This window comes from Globicephala melas, chromosome 2 (genome assembly GCF_963455315.2).
Source record: "Globicephala melas chromosome 2, mGloMel1.2, whole genome shotgun sequence".
Lineage (NCBI taxonomy): Eukaryota > Metazoa > Chordata > Mammalia > Artiodactyla > Delphinidae > Globicephala > Globicephala melas.
The window spans coordinates 91,133,137-91,150,145 of record NC_083315.2 but is presented as its reverse complement, the minus strand read 5'-3'; the positions used below and the strand labels follow the sequence as shown (position 1 = coordinate 91,150,145).

At 35.9% G+C, this 17,009-nt stretch overlaps 1 protein-coding gene across 3 annotated transcripts in view; it reads right to left on the bottom strand.

Moving 5' to 3' along the window:
• TTBK2 (tau tubulin kinase 2) overlaps positions 1-17,009 on the bottom strand; it is a 138,292-nt gene that overhangs the window by 106,852 nt on the left and 14,431 nt on the right. Inside the window, exon 2 of one of the 3 annotated variants that reach the window (XM_060294404.1) lies at positions 4,429-4,558. The exons of the other annotated variants lie outside the window; for them this stretch is intronic. The gene's annotated coding sequence lies outside the window, so the exon portion shown is untranslated. The remainder of the gene's footprint in view (positions 1-4,428; positions 4,559-17,009) is intronic. 3 annotated transcript variants of the gene reach the window in all.

Here is a 17,009-nt window from a genome sequence, read left to right as displayed (position 1 = left end):
ACTGCAATATTCTACATTAAAAGTAAAAAACAAGAGATGCATAGATTAAAAAGATCTAGAGTTTGTTTTAACAAATGGGGCTGGGACAAGTAAATATCCACATGCAAAAGAACGAATTTGTACCCCTACCTAACATCATACACAAAAATTAACTCAAAATGGATCAAAGACCTAAATGTAAAAGCTAAAACTATAAAAGTCTTAAAAGAAATCACAGTCATAAATCTTCACTGACCTTGGATTAAGCAATGATTTCTTAGGTATGACACCTAAAGCACAGCAAACCAAAGAAAATGATAAATTGGACTCTGTCAAAATTTTTAAAATTTTATATGCTAAAAGACAACCTATGAAATTGGGGAAAATAATTGCAAACTATATATCTGATACGTGGTTAATACCCAGAACAGATAAAGAATAATTCAACAAAACAAAAATCAAATAATTCAATTTAAAAATGGGCAAACAGCCTGAATAAACAGTCCTCCAAAGAAGATATACAAGTAGCCAAAAAGCACATGAAAAAAATGCTCAAAATCTAGAGAACGACAAATCAAAACCATCTGAAAAATCACCTCATACCCACTAGGATGGCTACTATTAAAAGAAGAAAATAATAAGTGCTGACAAGGATGTGGAGAAACTGGAACTCTTGTACACTGTGCATGGGGATATAAAATGATGCAGTCACTATGAAAAACAGTATGGCAGTTGCTAAAAAAATTAAACAATCAATTGCCATATGATTCAGCAATTCCACTTCTGGGTATATACCCTCAAAAACTGAAAGCAAGAACTCAGACAAATATATTTGTACACTCAAGACCACAGCAGCGTTCTTCACAATAGCCAAAAGGTGGAAGCAGCCCACACGTCCATCTGCAGTTGAACAGATAAAGAAAATGTGGAATATACACACAATGGAATATTATTCAGCCTTTAAAAAGGAAATCCCATCACGTGCTACAACATGAATGAACCTGGCTGAGTGATAAAGCCAGTCACAAAATGACAAATACTCTTTATGATTCTATTTATATGAGCTATCCAGAGCAGTCAAAATCATGGAAACAGAAAGAAGAATTGTGGTTACTAGAGGCAGGAGGGGGGAGGGGGAAGGGGGCATTGTTTTTCAATTGGTATAGAATTTTAGTTTTGCAAGATGAAAAAGTTCTAGAAATCTGTTTTGAAACAATGTGAATATACTTAACACTACTGACTGTATACTTAAAAATGATTAAGATGGTAAATTTTATGTTATGTGTTCTTTATCACAGTAAAAAAAAAAAAAAAGTATGGGCCCCATGGAGGAGAATATGGTAATATTCAGCATAATAAAATAATTTATATTTAAACTCTAATCCAGCAATTCCACTTCAAGGAACCTATTCCAAAGGTACAATGGCAAAAACATGTGAAATGACTTCTTCACAAGCCTTTTCACTATAACATTATTTATAATTACAAAAGGCTAGGGAAAAAACTAACAGTCACTCAATAGGGGATTGGTTGAACGTAAAATGATTCACTTATGTAACGGAGTACTAGTCCAGGAATTAGAGATATATTGACACAGAGTGATTTTCAGGATATATTGTTAGGTGAAAAAAAATAAGATGCAGTGACGTGTTTAAAGCATACTACTTTTCTGTAAAAGGAAGGTAAATGTTAAGTATATTAACATATTTGCTTTTATTATTTTAAAAAAAGGAAAAGCCAAAAAGTGATGAAAACGATAGCAGAGATCAATAAATTTTTTTCAATAAAGGGCCAAATAATAAATATTTCAGTCTTTATAAGCTATATAATCTCTGTCATGGCTACTCAGCTCTGCCATTTTAAAATAAAAGAAGACATAGACAATACATAAACAAAAGAGTATGTGTTCCAACAAAAATTTACTTACAAAAAGAGATGGGTGGCCAAATTTGGCCTGCAGACTATTGCTTGCCAACCTTTGCCCGAAAGAAAGGAGAAAACAGGATGGAGGGGATAAGGATAAAAGTCAGACTTCTAAGAATATATCTTGTGATATAGTTTTCATTTTGGAACAAAAATCATTGTTTTACATACAAGAAAAAAAACTCCTAGGGCTTCCCTGGTGGCGCAGTGGTTGAGAGTCTGCCTGTCGATGCAGGGGATGCAGGTTCGTGCCCCAGTCCGGGAAGATCCCACATGCCGCGGAGCTGCTAGGCCCGTGAGCCATGGCCGCTGAGCCTGCGCATCCGGAGCCTGTGCTCCGCAACGGGAGAGGCCACAACAGCGAGAGGCCTGCGTACCGCAAAAAAAAAGAAAAAAAAAAACCAAAACAAAACAAAACAAAAAACTCCTATACTCCAAATTCAGGAAAGGACCATAGCAACAAAGTAATCATCAGAACTAGCTTCAAACTCATCCCAGTCTATCAATGACAGCTTCATATTAGCGACCACACTTCAGAAAGTCAACCAGTCAGTAACAGCCACAGTCCATAGCCACATCTGTTTATCAAAAATTCAACCACTTCCTAAACACTCCCACTTCACCAATCCCTGAACTCTAAGCTTCACAACTCTCCCCTGAATGGAGACCAATAAATTTAGCGTTTTGTTGACACTGAGTGGTGACCTCTTCAAGACAATTAAAAGACAAAATAAATTTAAAAAAAGATACTAAAAATGAAAGGAGTACAATCTCTAAAAATCTAAAACAAACTGAAACCAAGAACCCACTGCATACCAAGTATGTGACATTATCACACAGAAAATAATTCAAGTGGCTTTAAAATACAGTATTTTGATTGTATACCCCTAGTGGGATATAGCTTAAGGAATAAAAGAACAACAAAGAAATCTTAAAACTTCATTTAGTAGTTTTGTCATTAGAAATAATATCAATTCTGTTATTTAAAAACTATTATAGGTATACTGCAAGACACAGCAAATAAGTGATTATATTAAATCACTAAGAGTCAACATTTTCAGTATAAAGAGATACAAATATAAAAGTCAAAGAGGTCTAGTAAAAATCCTGAAATCTGACATTGAAGAAAACATGAAAAAAAAATGATCTTTATTTAAACACGTATTTCACAAGCCTAACCATCGAGAAGTCCTAGAAGCAATGCAGCCCAATAGATTAAGCATCTCTAGTATCCAAACTGAAAGTTCCAAATACCATTTCCCTCAAAAAAAGAACAAAAGCTCCTTGGAAAAATGGCTATTTCTAAAACTGGGGCAGGAAATATAAAAGATGAGCCTAGAATCTTGCTGTGCTTGAAAGCAGGGAATATACCAAAGACTTGGGACAGATCCAGGGTTTATGGGGCCTGGAATTTATATTAAGTGAGGCCTCTATCTTAAAAATCTTACTTTTGCAAATTTTACATATGACCAATTACTAAAACTTTGCTCCCAAAGCTTTGAAAGAAGCCAATGGAAATAAAGAACCCTGAAGTTTAAGCTTCATTATCCTCATGGTGAATCCAACTTTGTTCAAGATAATGGAGTCAAGTCAAAAGGACACAGGAGCTAAGTGGAACGGGCTCACAATGGTTTGAAGTGAGAAAATTGACATCTAAAGAATAATGAGGGAGTGCCCAGGTGGTCTAGTGGTTAGGATTCGGCACTTTCACTGCCGTGGCCCAGGTTCAATCCCTGGTCAGGGAACTGAGATCTGGTAAGCCATGAGTCATGGCCAAAATTAAAAATAAATAAATAAGGAAATTAAAATAAAAGGATAATGACTGCAATAACTGAAACACATGAAATATATAATAACCCATAAATTCATAATGATATTCAAAAACAATTCAGTAGACACTACAAACAATTGCTAGTGTACTAATTCATTATTCTGAATATAAATAAAAGGAAAATAAGTCAAGCATTTACCCTGCCTTTCCTGTAGTATTAACTGTATTTCAAAGAAACCAAATAGTTGATAGTCACAGAATTAAAAATTCACCATTCTGCAACACCTAATGAAATAATGTAGGCAGTGGTTATGAATGGCTGCCAAAACTCTTAGGTGAAAGGTTGGTTGATTTAGAACTTAATAATGAATGAATGAAACCGGTAATACTTACACTTACAGATTACATTTAGCATCACTAAAAGATATGACATTGAACAGCATACCACTAACTTTGAGAACTGAACTAAGGCTTAGACTCACTGTCCAGGTGCCAGACTTACCACCACTGGTATACATCTGGGACAGATCTGAGTATTATTTCAAAGGCTTTAAAAACCGAACTAATATTAAAAACAAAATACCTGGAAGGCTACTTAGAATGTGCAACCTCAACACAACTAGGTGGTCAAATTTTTAAAATATCAACATTCTCTGCAGAATTTAAATAAGACTCAAGTCTCATAATTTTTTAAATAACAAGGACACAATCCAAAACTACCAAATATACAAAGAACCAGGAAAATCTCAACTTACATGTGAAAGGACAAATCAGCAGATGTAAATGCCAAGATGACAGAGATCTGGGACTTATCAAAGACATTAAAGCAGCTACTATAAAAATGCTCCAAGAAGTGAAGGAATAAATAGAAAGATATATAAAGTCCTAGAAATGAACAGAAAGATAAAGTCTCAGTAAAGATATAGAAAACATAAACAACAATTTTAGAAGGGAAAAATACAATAACAGAAAATTTTAAATGTTACTAGAGTCAACAGAAGAATGGAAGTGTCAGAAGAGTCAGTAAACTTGAAGATAAATATACAGAAATTAAAAAAACAGAAAATAATTTTATAAATGAACACAGACCCCAGGGACCAGCAGGACAATATCAAAAATTCTAACATTCAACTCATCACAGTCATGTCAAGAGAGGAAAAAGTGTAGGGCAGGAAAAATATTTTTAAAATAATGGCTAAAACATCTCAAGTTTTGCAAAAGACATAAAACAACTGATTGAAGAACCTTAATTAACAGGACATGCACAAAAAAAATCCATTCACAAACACATCATAACCAAACTGTTGAAAATTAAACACAAAGAAAAACTCTTAAAAACAGCCAGAGAAAAATGATACATTACTTACTGGGGACAATAATTCAATTGACTGTGACTTTCTCATTATAAACCATGGAGGTCAGCAAGAAACAGAAAAACATTTTTAAAGTACTGAAAGTAAAGCACTGTCAACCAGAATTCTGTACCCAGAGAAAACATCCTTGAGGGATAAGGACAATCTCAGAGAAAAGAAAATTATGTATTGTAAGCAGAGCTGCTGTATGGTAAATTACCAAAGAAATTTCTTCTGAGAAAAAGGAAATTATAACAGAGGGAAACTTGGAATAACAGGAATGAATGAAGAACAACAGAAATCTAGGTAAACATAATAGACTAACCTCCTCTTGACTTCTTCAAAATATGCTTGCAAGTTAAGAGCAAAAATTATAACACTATCTGAAAGGATTTCCAATGTATATAGATATAACTCATAAGATAACTACAAAAAAAAGCTAGAATGGTAAAGAGACCTATATGATGGTTATTAGGCTTTTGCATTCTACCTGAAGTGGTGATATAATAATTCTAGTAGACTGTGAAAAATTAAGTAGGTATATTGTAAACACTAGAGCAACCATTCAAAAAAAACTATACAGGGACTTCTCTGGTGGTCCACTGGTTAAGACTCCGCACTCCCAATGCAGGGGGCCCAGGTTCAATCCCTCGTCAGGGAACTAGATCTCACATGCCCCAACTAAAGATCCCGCTTGCCACAACGAAGAACCAGCATGACACAATGAAGATCCTACGGCTGCAACTAAGACCGAACACAGCCAAATAAATAAATAATTCTTTAAAAAACTATACAAAAAAGATATAATAAAAAGCAAAAAACAGGAAATAAAGTGGAATACCAAGACATGTTAAGATAATCCAAAAGAAGCTAAGAAAGGAGAAACAGGAGAACAAAAACAGAGCGCATCAACATAAAACAAATAATAAAATGGTTGGCCTAAATCCAAATATATCTGTAATCACTTTAAATATAAATGGCCTAAATAAACACACCACTGAAAGAGAGAGATCATGAAGATGAGTTATGCTTTCTATAAGAAACTCACTTCAAAAATAATGGGATACGTAGGTTAAAAACAAAGGTATGCTCACTTCTGCTCCAGTTCTCTTTACCCTCCTAAACAGTTCAATCCTAACACATAAGCATGCATCACCAAAATGTTGGTGACATTTTTGTAGCCTGGCAGAATAGATTAATTTACAGATATTTCACTTCAAAGCATACTGAATGTGACTTCATATTAAGGCAGCATTAGGTACAACATGGTAATACATCATTAACTTTATTTTTTAAATATTTTTAAAACATCTTTATTGGAGTGTAATTGCTTTACAATGGTGTGTTAGTTTCTGCTTTATAACAAAGTGAATCAGCTATACATATACATATATCCCCATACCTCCTCCTTCTTGTGTCTCCCTCCCACCCTCCCTATCCCACCCCTCTAGGTGGTTACAAAGCACCAAGCTTATCTCCCTGTGCTACGCGGCTGCTTCCCACTACCTATTTTACATTTGGTAGTGTATATATGTCCATGCCACTCTCTCACTTCGCCCCAGCTTACCCTTCCAACTCCCTGTGTCCTCAAGTCCATTCGCTACATCTGTGTCTTTATTCCTTTCCTGCCCCTAGGTTCTTCAGAACCCTTCTTTTTTTTTTTTTTAGGTACCATATATATGTATTAGCACGTGGTATTTGTTTTTCTTTCTGATTCACTTCACTCTGTATGACAGACACTAGGTTCATCCACCTCACTACAAATAACTCAATTTTGTTTCTTTATATACATCATTAACTTTAAACTCTTATTAAAAAGTAATTTACCAGTTTCCAGAATTTCCAGTACAGGACCTCCTGAACAGAGAGCCGTTGTTCAAATATAATTCAGTGTGAGTGACAAAGTAGAATTTAGAAGTAAGGATGTCTATTTCATATTCAACTGTTTATTAAATCTTTAAATTCTTGCCTGTCAGTCTACATTGCTTTTTATTATTATACTTCAGTTTCTTTGAGAACTTCTGAGTTTCATGTGTTTTGCTTTTATTATATAAATATCATTATAAATAAACTTATTCATGAATTTAAAAAGCAAAGGAATAGGAAAAGATATACCACATAAAGCTGGGGTACCTATACAAATCTTCCTCGATTTCTGATGGATGGGGTTACACCTCATCATTAAGTTGAAAATATCTAAGCTGAAAATGCATTTAAAACACCTGATGTACCACTGGAACCAAGATGGCGGAGTAGAAGAACATGCTCTCACTCCCTCTTGTGAGAACATCAGAATCACAACTAGCTGCTGGACAATCATCGACAGGAAGACACTGGAACTAACCAAAAAGATACCCCACATCCAAAGACAAAGGAGAAGCCACAATGAGACGGTAGGAGGGGCACAATCACACCGAAATCAAATCCCATAACTACTGGGTGAGTGACTCACAGACTGGAAAACACTTATACCACAGAAGTCCACCCACTGGAGTGAAGGTTCTGAGCCCCACATCAGGCTTCCCAACCTGGGGGTCTGGCAATGGGAGAAGGAATTCCTAGAGAATCAGACTTTGAAGGATAGTGGGATTTGATTGCAGGACTTCGACAGGACTAGGGGAAACAGACTTCAGTCTTGGAGGGCACCCACAAAGTAGTGTGTGCACTGGGACCCAGGGGAAGGAGCAGTGACCCCATAGGAGACCGAACCAGACCTACCTGCTAGTGTTGGGGGGTCTCCTGCAGAGGCGGGGGGTGGCTGTGGCTCACCATGGGGACAAGAACACTGGCAGCAAAGTTCTAGTAAGTACTCCTTGGCGTGAGCCCTACCAGAGTCTGCCATTAGCCCCACCAAAGAGCCCAGGTAGGCTCCAGTGTTGGGTTGCCTCAGGGCAAACAACCAAGAGGGAGGGAACACAGCCCCACCCAACAACAGTCAAGCAGATTAAAGTTTTACTAAGCTCTGCCCACCAGAGCAACACCCAGCTCTACCAACCACCAGTCCCTCCCATCAGGAAACCTGCACAAGCCTCTTAGATAGCCTCATCCACCAGAGGGCAGACAGAAGAAGCAAGAAGAATACAATCCTGCAGCCTGTGGAACAAAAACCACATCCACAGAAAGATACACAAGATGAAAAGGCAGAGGGCTATGTACCAGATGAAGGAACAAGATAAAACCCCAGAAAAACAACTAAATGAAGTGGAGATAGGCAACCTTCCAGAAAAAGAATTCAGAATAATGATAGTGAAGAGGATCCAGGACCTTGGAAAAAGAATGGAGGCAAAGATCAAGAAGATGCAAGAAATGTTTAACAAAGACCTGGAAGAATTAAAGAACAAACAAACAGAGATGAACAAATACAATAACTGAAATGAAAACTACACTAGAAGAAATCAATAGCAGAATAACTGAGGCAGAAGAACGGATAAGTGACCTGGAACACAGAGTGGTGGAATTCACTGCTGCAGACAGAATAAAGAAAAAAGAATGAAAAGAAATGAAGACAGCCTAAGAGACCTCTGGGACAACATTAAATGCAACAACATTCGAATTATAGGGGTCCCAGAAGGAGAAGAGAGAGAGAAAGGACCAGAGAAAATATTTGAAGAGATTATAGTCGAAAATGTCCCTAACATGGGAAAGGAAATAGCCACCCAAGTCCAGGAAGAGCAGCGAGTCCCATACAGGATAAACCCAAGGAGAAACACACCAAGACACATAGTAATCAAATTGGCAAAAATTAAAGACAAAGAAAAATTATTGAAAGCAGCAAGGGAAAAAAACAACAAATAACATACAAGGGAACTCCCATAAGGTTAACAGCTGATTTCTCAGCAGAAACTCTACAAGCCAGAAGGGAGTGGCATGATATACTTAAAGTGATGAAAGGGAAGAAGCTACAACCAAGATTACTCTACCTGACTCAAAAAAGATGTTAAAAAAAAAAAGAAAAAGAAAAAGATTACTTTACCCGGCAAGGATCTCATTCAGATTCAATGGAGAAATCAAAAGCTTTACAGACAAGCAAAAGCTAAGAGAATTAAGAACCACCAAACCAGCTCTACAACAAATGCTAAAGGAACTTCTCTAAGTGAGAAACACAAGAGAAGAAAACGACCTACAAAAACAAACCCAAAACAATTACGAAAATGTTCACAGGAACATACATATCAATAATTACCTTACATGTGAATGGATTAAATGCTCCAACCAATAGACACAGGCTTGCTGAATGGATACAAAAACAAGACCCATATATATGCTGTCTACAAGAGACCCACTTCAGACCTAGGGACACATACAGACTGAAAGTGAGGGGATGGAAAAAGATATTCCATGCAAATGGAAATCAAAAGAAAGCTGGAGGAGCAATACTCGTATCAGATAAAATAGACTTTAAAATAAAGAATGTTACAAGAGACAACGAAGGACACTACATAATGATCAAGGGATCTATCTATATATATATAAATATATATGCACCCAACATAGGAGCACCTGAATACATAAGGCAACTGCTAACAGCTCTAAAAGAGAAAATCGACAGTAACACAATAATAGCGGGGGACTCTTAACACCTCACTTACACAAAGGACAGACCATCCAAAATGAAAATAAATAAGGAAACAGAAGCTTTAAATGACACAACAGACCGGATAGATTTAATTGATATTTATAGGACATTCCATCCAAAAACAGCAGATTACACTTTCTTCTCAAGTGCGCACGGAACATTCTCCAGGATAGATCACATCTTGGGGCACAAATCAAGCCTCAGTAAATTTAAGAAAATTGAAATCATATCAAGCATCTTTTCTGACCACAACGCTATGAGATTAGAAATGAATTACAGAGGAAAAAAACGTAAAAAACACAAACACATGGAGGCTAAACACTACGTTACTAAATAACCAAGAGATCATTGAATAAATCAAAGAGGAAATCAAAAAATACCTAGAGACAAATGACAACAGACACCGCAGAAACACAAAGCATCCTAAGAGACTACTACAAGCAACTCTATGCCAATAAAATGGACAACCTGGAAGAAATGGACAAATTCTTAGAAAGGTATAACCTTCCAAGACTGAACCAGGAAGAAATAGAAAATATGAACACACCAATCACAAGTAATTAAATTGAAACTGTGATTAAAAATCTTCCAACAAACAAAAGTCCAGGGCCCTGGTGGCGCAGTGGTTGAGAGTCCGCCTGCCGATGCAGGGGACACGGGTTCGTGCCCCGGTCTGGGAAGATCCCACGTGCCACGGAGCGGCTGGGCCCGTGAGCCATGGCCGCTGAGCCTGCGCGTCCAGAGCCTGTGCTCCGCAACGGCAGAGGCCACAGAAGTGAGAGGTCCGCGTACCGCAAAAAAAAAAAAAATCAATTCATCAGATTAACAGTCTAAAAAAGAAAACTACATGACCTATCATTTGATGCAGGAGAAGCACTTGACAAAATTCAACAGTCATTCATGATATAAACTCTCAGCAAACTAAGAGTAGAAGGGCATTTTCTCAACCTGATAAAGGGCATATAAAAAACAAAAAAAGCTGCTCAAACTGATCAACAGATTTAACAACATTCCAAATGAAATTCAAGCAAAAGGTGTTAAATAGACAAGCTGATTCTAAAATTTATGTGAAAAGGCAAAGGAACCAAAATACCTAAAACAGTTTTGAAAAATAGTAATAAAGTTGGAGGAATCACACTACATGATTTTAAGACTTACTACTATATAGTGACAGTAATCAAGCCCTTGTGCTATTGGCAAAGGCTTATTAGTCATACTACAGGTAAATGAAATAGAGTCCATAAATAGATCCACACAAATATGGCCAATTAAATTTTTAGCTTTTTAAAAATGTAAATATAATCCACATATCATCATTTTAAAGTATACAATTCAGTGGTTTGTAGTATATTCACAAGGCTGTGTATTCACCACCACTATCCAATTCCAGAACTTTTTCACCATCCAAAAAAGAAACCCCATACTTATTAGCTGTCACTCTCTATTCCCTCCTTTCCCTGGTCCCTGGCAACCACTAGTCTATTTTCTGTCTCTATAGCTTTGCCTATTCTAGGCCAAGTGATATTTGACAAAGACGCAAAGGCCATTCAACACAGAAGAGACAATTTCCAACAAAGTGCTGGAACAACTGTACATCTGTATGTAAAAAAATGAACCTCAATCTAAACCTCAAACCTTATATACAAAACTTAACTCACAATGCATCACAGATCTAAATGTAGAATACAAAACATTTAGAAATAAACTGGTAAGCAAATCTTTCTGCAAAGGATTTTGGACATGATACTTAAAGCACATTTTATAAAAGAAAAAAAAAACTGATAAACTGAACTTTACCAAAATTGAAAACTTTTACTCTGTGAAAGACACTGTTAAGAAAATGAAAAGACAAGCTACATACTGGAAGAAAATGTTTGCAAATCATAATATCCAACCAAGGGCTTGTATCAAAATATATAGAGAACACTTAAATTTCAACTGTAAGAAAACAAATGACCCAATTTGAAACTGGGCAAAAGACAGACACTTCACGAAAGAGGTTATACTGATTGCAAATAAATACATGAAAAGATGTTTGACATCACTTGCCGGTCTCCAAAAGTTACATAGTGTATGATTATATTTATATGACATTCTCAAAAGGATAAAACTAGAGTGACAGAGAATAGATGAGTTGTTGCGAAGAGTTAGAGGTGGGATGAAGGTATGATTATAAAGGGATAGTATGAAGGAGTTTTGGGGGACTGTAGAGCTATTATGAATACTTATGAATACTATTATGAACTATTACGATTATTATTATGATTATAGTGAAGGTTACATGAATCTACACACATGCTAGAACTCATAGAACTGTAGAACCCAAAAAAGTCATTTACCATGTTAATTTTTTTAATAAATAAAATTAATTTATAAAAAGAAAATCCACAATTATCTGAGAAGGTGGTAAAATATTCCTCCCTTTTCCAATAGTGTATCTGAATAAGGCCATATTCTCTTCATATGCTTCAACCAAAGCAATATATTGCAACAAACTGAACACAGAAGTATGAGAATCCGGCTGTCTTCTATGGGGTCAGACGTTAAAGAGACTTGAAAAAATGTAAAACAATGCCACTCATTTCACCACCTGTTTTTCTGTTTTGGAAAATAGTATTATTTATTTATTTATGGCTGCATCGGGTCTTCGTTGCTGCGCGCAGGCCTTCTCTAGTTGTGGTGAGCAGGGGCTACTCTTCGTTGTAGTGCGCGAGCTTCTCATTGCGGTGGCTTCTCTTGGTGTGGAACACGGGCTCTAGGTGCACAGGCTTCAGTAGTTGTGGCACATGGGCTCAGTAGTTGTGGCTCATGGGCTCTAGAGCACAGGCTCAGTAGTTGTAAAGCGCATGGGCTTAGCTGCATGTGGGATCTTCCCAGACCAGGGCTCGAACCCATGCCCCCTGCACTGGCAGGTGGATTCTTAACCACTGTGCCACTAGGGAAGCCCAGCTTTATTATTTTAAAATAAATAAACTTAAAATATGTTTTAATTTTAATACAGGAAATATCATTAGCTATAAATCCATGATAAAACAAATAAACAACTCTTTAGGGTCCTCAATAAATTTTAAGATTGATAAGAGGTCCTGAGACTAGAGAGTTTGAGAATGGCTAAATTATGTTATACAAATCTATATTTGAATCAATCTATTAATAATCTTGATTTATTATATACAAAGTTATTTGGGTAAATTTTAAAATATTCTACAATCTGAACTTTTACCAATCATTCTTTCAATAAACAAACATTTGATGAGTACCCTGCCAAAAACTGTGGGAATACTAAGATAAATAAATCATGGTCCCTAGCCTTTAGGACAATAGGTACTCCAGGAGAGACTTCTCATAGGTAATGCTATTGGTAGAATATTCACTTGAACCTAAATGCAATAAGAGAAGAGTTGTGCAACTGGTTTGGAATTGAATTAGGTTAGAAAACTAATCAAAGAAAAACACAATACAATTATTACTTCCAGGAAAAAAAAACCAGTGTAGAAAAGTTACTCATACTATATACCTACATCTATACCTATACAGATATAAATTTCATGACTTAGATGTCAAAAGCATTTACAGAGTCATAATAACTTAAATTCTGAATACTGCCCTAACCAAAATTAAACTACAATATTAATGGAAAATCGGAGGACCTAGCTGAGATAGGCTGTGAAAAGCTAAATCCTCACCTTCCATAGTGGAAAGCCAATAAATAATGACTAAAATTTAAAAATTAATCAGCAGCAATACAAGCATGTTCATTTGAGATATGGAGGTAAATACCAAAAGAATCAGCAAAAAGGGCAGAGTGGGGAGGCCAGGAGACTCTTCTTTTCTATAAAGAAGTGTACAGAATCATTCAACTTTTTAAATTATGTGCATATTTAACTGATTAAAAATGAAAATTAAATTTAAAATGCAACTTGTAGAAGAACATTTAAACATGAAAAAATATTCTTTATATTTTAAGTGACTTATAAAACAATATATATGATCTCATTTCTATTTTTTTAAAAAGTATACATATAGGGGCTTCCCTGGTGGTGCAGCAGTTAAGAATCCACCTGCCAATGTAGGGGACACGGGTTCGAGCCCTGGTCTGGGAAGATCCCACACGCCGCGGAGCAACTAAGCCCGTGCGCCACAACTACTGAGCCAGAGCTCTAGAGCTGGCAAACCACAACTACTGAACCCACATGCCACAACTACTGAAGCCTGAGCGCCTAGAGCCCGTGCTCCGCAACAAGAGAAGCCACGACAATGAGAAGCCCACGCACCGCAACAAGGAGTAACCCCCGCTCACCGCAACTAGAGAAAGCAGGTGCACAGCAACGAAGACCCAACACAGCCAAAAATAAATTAATTTTTTAAAAAAAAAGCCTGAACTCATATTTACCAACTATGAACTATGGTTATTCCTATATAGTATGATTATTTTCTTGGGATAGACTCCTCTTCTGTAAATTTACTATAGTAAACATGTATTTTTACAATAAGTAGAAAAACACTATTTTTAAAAGTTATAATTTTTAAGCCTCACATATATGGTCAAAAAATTTTTAGAGAAGGGTGCCAAAACCATTCAACGGGGAAAGATCAATCTTTTCAACAAATGGCACTGGATAAACTGGATATCCACATGCTAAAGAATAAAGCTGGACCCTTACTTTATACCGTATATAAAAATTTACTGAAACTGGATCAAAGAACTAAATGTAAGATCCAAAACTATAAAACTCTTAGAACAATACATAGGGGAAAAGCTTCATGACATTGGATTTGGCAATGATTTCTTGGATATGACACCAAAAGAAAAGAAAAAAACAGATAAAGTGACTTCATCAAAATTAAAAACAAATAATTTTGATGAAATGTCCATCAAAAGAGTAAAAAGGCAACCTATGGAATGGGAGAACATATCTGCAAATAATATATCTGATAAGGGGTTAACATTTAGAATATATAAAGAAATCCTACAACTCAACAACAAAATAACAAACAACCCAATTTTAAAAATGGGCAAAAAACCTGAATAGACATTTCTCCAAAGAAAATATACGAAGGATCATAAGAATGGAAAGATGTTCAACATCATTAATTAACTAGGAAAATACAAATCAAACCACTTTACAACCCATTTAGAATAACTATCAAAAAACATGAAAATAAGTGTTGGCAAAATTGTGGAGAAAGTGGAACCCATGTGCATTGCTGATGGAAATGAGGAATGAGGAAATGTGAAATGGTGTGGCCACTGTAGAAAACAGTACTGGAGGTTCCTCAAAAAAATTAAACATAGAATTATGATATAATTATGCAATTCCACCTTTGAGTATATACTCCAAAAAATTCAAAGGAGGGACTCAAAAAGATATTTTGTACACCAGTGTTCATGGCTGAATTATTCATTAGAGCCAAGAGGCAGAAGCACTCAAGTGTCCATCCCAAATGACAGATGAATGGATAAACAAAAATGTAGCACATATATACAAAGGAATATTATTCAATTTTAAAAAGGAAGGAAATTCTTACACATGGTACAACATGAATGAACCTTGAAGACCTTATGTTAAGTGAAAAAAGCCAATCTCAAAAGGTCAAATATATGATTCCATTTATAATAGGTAGCTAGATTAGTCAAATTCATAGAGACAGAAGGTAGTTTCTGTCTAGTGGTTGCCAGGGGCTGCAAGGAGGAGGTAATAGGGATTTAGTGTGGGTACAAAGTTTCATTTTTGGGAAGATGAAAAAGTTCTGGAGATGAATTGTGGTGATGGTTGCAGAACAATGTTAATATACTTAATGCCACTGAGTTGTACACTTAAAAATAGTTAAAATGGAAAATCTAATGTATATTTTACCATGAAAAAAGTTTCTAACACTACTAGGTATCCCTCAGAAATATAATTACCAAATAATTTTCACCATATCTCACTTTAAATTACCAGTAGAAAGATCATGAAACAAAGTAGTATCCTGGATAGAGTCCTTCAAGATACTAATATAAAGCTAAAAATACACCTGTTCCAATTAGAAATTGAACCCTAAGGGAAAAGCCCAGAATCCTGTAAGCTACTGAGGTGTACTAGATTGCTTCTAAAATGGCTCCCAATAATCCCTATCTCATGTTATTGATCCCTTCCCCTTTAGTGTGGGTGGATCCAGTCACTTGACTCTAATGAACAGAATACAGCAAAAGTGACAGGATATCACTTCCCAGATATAAAAGATTGTGACATCTACCTTGCTCATTGTCTCTCTCTGGCTCTTCCTACTTGCTTGCTCTGATGAGGAAAGCTGCCATGTTGCCCCAAGGAAAGACCCATGTGCTAGGACAACCTCTGCTAGCATATGATTCCACTTACAAAAGGTACCAACAGCCCTCAGTCCAACCACCCACAAGGAATGGAATCATGCCAACAACCACTGGAGTAAGCTTGGAAACAGATCCTTCCTCAGTTGTGCCTCTTGATGACTACAGCCTACCTTAATTGCAGTCTCTGACTCATCTTGAAACAGAGTACCCAGATGGCTGAGTCACACACAAAATCCTGACCCACAGATTCTGTGAAATAATGCTGTTGTTTTAAAACAGTAAGTTAGGGGTAATTTGTTATGCAGCCATAGATAACTAACACACCAGGCTTCACTGGTGTAAGACAATAGTTTCTCAAAGTTGTACACGAACCACAGGTTCTTTTTGATTCCACATCAAAAATTATATCTGAAAAAATTAATGTAATCTGGTTGCAGTATCAATGCTGTCAAATAACTGTTTGGGATTCATTTTTTCAGTAAGCTAATAGCTTTAAAATGATCTTGGTGCAAGAAAATGAGATACTGCAAGAAAGAACTTAAATAATTCCTCTTTGGCAATATCTTCAATGACCTAAAATAGAAAGTAAACAGCATGATAATGAATTCAGACAGTGATGCTAAATCTGGAGGTGTTGCCAAAACAGACCCAAAGATGATCAAAATACAGACAGAACATACTAAATGGAGATTCAACTTGTAAAATACCATGTGGTGAAAAATCATTTGAAACATTTGCTTGGTAGAAAAAGATTGAGAAGAAAAATAGCCAACAAATTAAAAAGTAAATACTGATAATCCCCTAGATTACAAACTAGGGGATGATGAAGACCATATCATAGTCACTATATTCTCTGCCATAATCAAAAATTATGAACTTTGCAGTTAATCAATAGATATTTGGTGAAGTAATTTAATTAACCAGATGAAAATGAGATATCAAACTGTATGTAATTTATAAGTCATACAGGTTCACATATACGAGTATAACAGAAAGATGAGAGGAAAAATGAGAACTAAAAGGAGAATGAAAATAAAAATGATAAGACACAAAGGCAAATGGATAAAAACTGTACTAATATAAGAATTCCAAAAA